Below are 7,214 nucleotides of genomic sequence, written 5' to 3'. Positions count from 1 at the left end.
CTCTGTTTCTATGAGCTCAACTTCTTTTTCTTTTCTTTTTTTTTAGATTCCACTTATAAGTGAGATCATGCAGTATTTGTCTTTCTGTATCTGGCTTACTTCACTAAGCATCATGTCCTCTGGGTTCATCTGTGTTGTCGCAAATGACAGGACATTTGCTGTCCTGTCAGCAAATGGTTGAATTATATTCAGCTGAATTCATTATGGCTGAATTATATTCCATTGCATATATATCACATTTTCTTTATCCATTTATCTATCGACAGACGCTTAAGTTGTTTCCATGTCTTGGGTATTATAAATAATGCTGCAGTGAACATAGGGATACAGATATCTCGTCAAGAGAATTATTTCGTTTCCAGAAGTGGCATTGCTGGATCGTATGGTAGTTCTAGTTTTCATTTCTTGAGGACTCTCCATACTGATTTCCATAGTAGCTGCACCAATTTCCATTCCCACCAGCAGTGCACAAGGGGTCCCTTCCTCCACACCTTCATCAGCACTTGTTATCACTTGTCTTTTCTATGACAACCATCCTAATAAGCGTGAGGTGCTACCTCATTGTGGTTTTGATTTGCATCCCCTGGTGTTGGGCACCTTTTCATCTACCTGCTGGCCACCTGATTGTCTTCCTTGGAAACATATCTATTCAGATCCTTTGCCCATTTTTAATTGAGTTACTTGGTTTTTTGCTACTGAGTTGTCTGAGTTCCTTGCATATTTTGAAGAGAAACCTCTTAGCGAATATATGGTTTGCAGATATTTTCTCCCATTCTATAGGTTACCTTTTCATGCTGATGTGTTCCTTTGCTGTGCAGTCGTTTCTTAGTTTGATGTAGCCCCACTTGTTTATTGTGCTTTTACTGCCTTTGCTTTTGGTGTCAGATCCAAAGAAACCATCACCAAGACTCTTCCCATTCTGTCTGCATGTGTCTCCCTGCCCTCTGGGAGCACCTCATTCCCCCACCCAGCCCGACTCCCTCTCTGAGACTCATGGGGAGAGGCTGACAGTCTTCTCTCTCAATGATGCCAAATCCTGGATTTTAGCTTGAAATAATTGTTCTCCTTTCCCTGTTCTAAATCCAAGCCTTCTCTGGATTATTTTGTGCGAGACATGTTTCGTATAAACTCTTTGCAGCTGGGACTTTTAAAAACCCAATTTAAGTATTTAACCTTTTCACATAAATTGTTTCCACCAATATGTTTAGCCTTATTTATGCCATTTTGTTTGTGTTTTCTGTGTAATGTTTTCTTGTTCTTTCTGCTCCTTTTCAGCCTTGACTGAATTTGTCTGTTTCTTCTTCTCTACTGATTTGAAAGGTATGCACCCTTTTCTACTAATTTATTAATAAACACATACAAACTTCTTTTACCAGTGTTGAGAATTAACACCTGTCCCCTATCCTCTAAACAAAACAGGATGCTAAATCACCTTCACTTCCCCTCTTTCTTTATCACCTTTTATATTTTCTCTAAATCATCCAGAATTTAGCTCCAGATTATTAATTTTTATATTATGTGTCTCTTTCTTCTGAATAATGTCTTGACAATACATTTTGTCCACAACCATATTCTAAACAATTAATCGTTTTATTCATTTCTTGGTTTACCGGGTTTTTTTTTTTTTTGCGGTACGTGGGCCTCTCACTGTTGTGGCCTCTCCCGTTGCGGGGCACAGGCTCCGGACGCGCAGGCTCAGCGGCCATGGCTCACGGGCCCAGCCGCTCCGCGGCATGTGGGATCTTCCCAGACCGGGGCACGAAGCCGTGTCCCCTGCATTGGCAGGCGGACTCTCAGCCACTGCGTCGCCAGGGAAGCCCTACCAGTTTTTTTTATTCCTAAATTTTCCAATTTTTTTTATCCTGTTTTTCTCTTTTGCTGATGCATTTCATTATTTCAGAGGAATCCATCTCTAAGCCATTCTTTTAGAAAGTTTTGAGTGTGGTAAACTTTCTGAATCGCTGCATTTCTGCAATTGTAGTTCATTCTGCCCTCACAGAATACGTTGGCTGGGCCTGGAATTCTGAGTTCAAAATCATTTTCCCTCAGAACTTTGAAGACATTATTCTACAATCGCCCCCATTATAGAAGAGAACTATGGTGAGGGATGATTCTTATTCTCATTGCTACAGATTCCTGTTTTTTCCTTAAACTTCTTAAGCTTAAGCTTCTCTCTTCATCTTTGGACTTTAGAAATGTCACCTGTATGCTGTATGTGTCTAAGTGTAAGACTTTCTCTCTCCTTGTCTTGGCACGAGGTGACTGTCTTTCTTCAACTCATGCAAATTTTCTTGTCCTCTTTCATTATTTCCTGTCTTCCATTCTTCCTCCCCTTTCTTTCTTTTTTTTTTTTTTTTTTTTTTTTTTGCGGTACATGGGCCTCTCACTGTTGTGGCCTCTCCCGTTGCGGAGCACAGGCTCCGGACGCGCAGGCTCAGCGGCCATGGTTCACGGGCCCAGCCGCTCCACGGCATGTGGGATCTTCCCGGACCGGGGCACGAACCTGCGTCCCCTGCATCGTCAGGCAGACTCTCAACCACTGCGCCACCAGGGAAGTCCCTCCCCTTTCTTTTTGAAATTCCTAACAGAAGGGTTTTAATATTCCTAGATGTCTTCCATATTTATTAACTTATTAACTTTTCTCTCATACTTCGTAGTTCTTTAACTCTTTCCATTGTCAGTTTGATGTTACAGCGGACTAATTTGCTTTTCAGTTATTGTTTAGTCTTCTATTCAGCCCACCTACCCAGGTGGGGGATTGGTTTGTCTGTGGATAAATCGTGTATTTGATTTCCAACAACTCTAATTCTTCTTTTTGGATGTCATACCCTCTGGAATATATATTAGGGGAATAGTTACTTTAAAGTCTTCTTCTAAGGACTTCCCTGGTGGCACAGTGGCTAAGAGTCCACCTGCCAATGCAGCTGACACAGGTTCAAGCCCTGGTCCAGGAAGATCCCACATGCCGCAGAGCAACTAAGCCCATGCGCCACAACTACTGAGCCCATGAGCCACAACTACTGAGCCCGAGTGCTGCAACTACTGAAGCCCGTGCACCTAAAGCCCATGCTCTGCAACAAGAGAAGCCAGCGCAATGAGGAGACCGCACACTGCAACGAAGAGTAGCCCCTATCACCGCAACTAGAGAAAGCCTGCATGCAGCAATGAAGACCCAACACAGCCAAAAAAAAAAAAGTCTTAAAAAAAAAAAGACTTCTTCTACTATCTGCAATAACAATTTTTCTGTAGTGGTTAATTCTTCTGCTGATTTTTGATGCTTTTTGTGGTCATTTTATTCAAATGTTTGGTGAGTTTTGATATTGTTTACTCTCCTGACAGTGAAAAACATTTCTAATTACAGGAAACCTAGCTTCAGTCACTTTCCTTTACTGTCTAGTGTCCAAGCAAGCATTTCTCTAGGGTGTGCATGTAGTTCATCTTCTACATTTGGGACACCCCTTCCTTCACGGTAGCTGTAAGTGATCTCGGGCACTGCCCTAATTCTCTGATCTGGTGCCCACTTAGTTCTCCATGTGTCAGAATGACCACATCAGTGGGGACAGACTGCAGAAGCCACTGTGAGGGTGGAGAACCACAGCAGCTTGTCCTCCGCCCTTCACTCGTCTCCCCATATAGAATCTTAGGGTTATAGTGGGGTTTGCTAGAAAAAAATAATTTCTTTGGTGGTCCCAACTCTCCTGCATGGGACCACAAATTCCACTGCTCTGTTAGGTTTTTCCATAAATCTGATCTCATCTGTCCTACATATTTCAGCCATCCCCACCGATCCAGTCTATGAAGATACCTCAGCCAACTTTCCAGTACTCCTACGGATTCATTTTCGTTTCACATTTCTTCTGAAATATCAGTAGGATTTGGAGGACAAAAAAATAATAAGAAGAAGGAAACACATCAGCCAGTCACTTATACTAAACCTTTTTTCTAAATCCCAACCCCTATAGACATGTTCAATTGTCGATGGCAAATGGACACTGAAAAATCACCCAGTGTGGGATCACACCATGAGAAGAGTGAGGTCTATTTTAAGGACTGAATGATCTTGACTTTGCAGCCTGGTAGGTGCTGGACATGGGTGGGGACTAGAAAGATGATTCTGCTGGGAATAGAATTGCAAATTTATTGGCCAAAAAAAAGCGAGGCGTGTCTTGAAAGTAATGATCCACGTGTGTTGTCAGACATGGCAGGAGGACCACATCCACTCTCGTGGGGCTCTTCACGCCTGGCTGTTTCAGTCTCCTGGACCTTTGCTGAAGTCTCCAAACTGCCCTTCCTGCTTCCAGGCAGATCGCCATCCTGTTCGCACCAACCAGCCCTTCTCCTTCATACCTGTCTCTCCTTCCCTGTGCCCTTGACTCCTCCTCCTGGAAATGCTTCCTTTAATTACCCTCCTGTCTTGTGCAGCTTCCTTTCCTACAAAGTACCCAGATCTGCTCTATTCTTAGAACAAAGCACAGAACCATAGTGAACAGAAATGATAGAATTTTTTCAAATAGCCTGGACTGTTTTTAAAATTTATCCCATTCAAATCACCCTCAAAAGAAATTCTAAATTCAAAAAAAAAAAGAAAAGAAAGGAAATCATATTCATATATTATAGGTGTTTAAATCATATTTAATGTGGTCAATGCATTTGTTTTCAATAGATACCAAATTTTGTTCTATAGAATTGTATTTTTATGTGCTCACATTATGGAACAATGGGGCTCCTCGTATGGTCCACATAGTCATTACTTTTCTGCATATTTTGATGAATTTTTAAAGGGAGGCAACATGGCAAAGCAGAAGCCAGGGCACTAGGACTCTTGGGTTCTAGACCAGCCATTACCTAGCTGTGTGAACTGTGGGGTCTTCGGTGAGTCACTGGTCCTCTCTGGGCTTTAGTTTCCTTGTCAATAGCAAGAGGTTATGACTCCAGAGGTTATACTTTTGAAGACCTCTCCTGCCCCCAAATTCTATACTTTAGAGATTAAATACTGGAACTTTCACAATTTTAAACCACACAACTTGTAACTGTAACTTTGTTCCTTTGGGAAAACATAATCTGCTTTATTGCTGCTTTAGGACAGGATTTGCTGGACTACACTGTGATGAAAATCAAGGATTCCCTGCCTTAAATCCCTGACGGGATTATGGACTCAAAGGGCAAATCAGTGTTCTTCCTTTTATTGAGAACACTGTTGACTTAACTCATTACTTAACTTTGTTTAGCTCATTAGTTTGCTGGGTAAATGGCAGTACTAATCTTGGAAAGATGTATTTCGAGTTGAATTCATTGTTAAATTATGAAAAATGCCACGTGAAACACTTTCCACGTCAAGCCTCTTTCTGACCAGACACAAATACAGCAAAGGTCAAGCATTTCTATGTGTGCACAAAGCTTAAGCCTCGTCCCAGCTAGACTGGGAGGGATAACGGTCTCAAGTGTGGGGAAGGATAAACGTTTATATAGCAGGATCACCCCAAGGAGTAACTGCAAAACCTAACTTTAAAGCAAAGCAATTTTACATTCAAGTGTTTAGCAAGACAAATCTGTGGGCAAAATGTTCCAGCTAACTCCAACCAGTGGATGTTGGAAGATGCATACAACTTTGCATCCCACGTGTGAGCGCACAGGACGCACATGCGGGCACACACACAGGTGTGGAACACACACATGTGGGCACACACAGCTGAGGGCACACAGAGAGCTGCCCTCAATTGTTCTCACCCTTCAGCTCCCTGCTCACACCCCCTCCTCATGAAGTCCTCACGGAACACACAGCCCCCTCAGAGCCCCCATCTCTGAGAGCCTGTGGTGTTTTCAGTCTTTGATATATATGTAGTTTAGAACATAATTGTTCTCTATTGCTTTGTTCTGTGAATTTTATTTCCTCAGCTGTACTGTAGCATATCCACCATTACATCCCCAACAGCATCTAAGAGAGTTGAGTACGTGGTCAAGGCTTAAATCCTATTTGTTCGTTGATTAAACCAGTATCACAAAGTTTGGATTGGGTTATTTGTCTAAAATGAGGACAAATTTGTATTCTTGCTCAGTTCCACCCAATATTTCCAGCTCTGTGTGTGTGCATGTGTAATTTTCAGTATGCCCCTTAAAGAACCATTTTCTTACATTAAAAGAATTCTAAAATACTATGATCACACTTAGAAGAATCAATAACTCCATATTCAAGTTTCCCCAACTATCTCAAGAATAGCCTAAATTAAGAGATAGCTTGTCTAAAGTAGGATTCAATCCATAGTGCTATGCCTCTTAAATCTATTTTAATTTCTTTCTTGTCACTAACTTGTTGAAAGGAGGAGATCAGTTTTCTCCAAGAATGTCTCATTTTCAGGTTGTCTTGTTACTTGCTTCTGGTGTCATTTAGCTTGTCCCCCTGTGTCCTGTATTTCCTGTAAATTGGAAGTTACAACTATAATCTAGTTCAATATTGTTGGCAGAATACATCGTAGATGGTGATGTGTAGTTTCTATTTACCATACAAGGGGACATGCTATGGGGCTATCTCACCATTAGTGTTAAGACTAATCCCTGGATTAAGGTGATCTGTCCACCTTAATCCACTGGTAATTTTAGAAGTGTAGCCTGTGGCCATAACACACAGCAAAGTTACAGAGACTCTTACCTGTGACCTTGGTCCTTTTAAAAATGGTCTCTAACTAGCTACATTGGAACACTGTAGTTTCCAAAGAGTAATATCTTTATGCTGGGTTGGATTTTTTTGGTTGTGTCATAATTCTTTCTTGGAAGCACCTACTCTTATGTATTAATGTGAATTTGTTTACTTAATAGCCATGGTGACTACCATTTATGTTTAACCTGACATACACTCCTTCTTTGTATTAAGACTTTCTGTTCAGTATGTCAATAAAATAGTAGTGAAAATAAAAGTAACGTTATTTCTTTGGTTCATAGACAATCTTAGTTTTAGGCAAACTAGCCGAGAGCAGCAGTGTTTCCACTGGTGTGCGTTGCCACACCCCTCCGGGCAGGCAGAATAGCGGTGGTAGGGCATAGCAGCCTGGCCTGCTGCAGGATCAGACGTGCCCCTGAACACTCAGGGGGGATCTCCGCCAGGCCAGAAGAGTGCAGTATCCACAGGGAGGTCGAAAGGAAGAGTACACGTTGTGAAGGTTGACTCAGGCAATCTTCCAAACAGCCCTGTGTGGAAAGCACTATCAACATCCATGTTT

Source organism: Orcinus orca, chromosome 21 (genome assembly GCF_937001465.1).
Source record: "Orcinus orca chromosome 21, mOrcOrc1.1, whole genome shotgun sequence".
NCBI classification, from domain to species: domain Eukaryota; kingdom Metazoa; phylum Chordata; class Mammalia; order Artiodactyla; family Delphinidae; genus Orcinus; species Orcinus orca.
The sequence above is the reverse complement of the archived record's forward strand: the minus strand, read 5'-3'. Positions refer to the sequence as shown.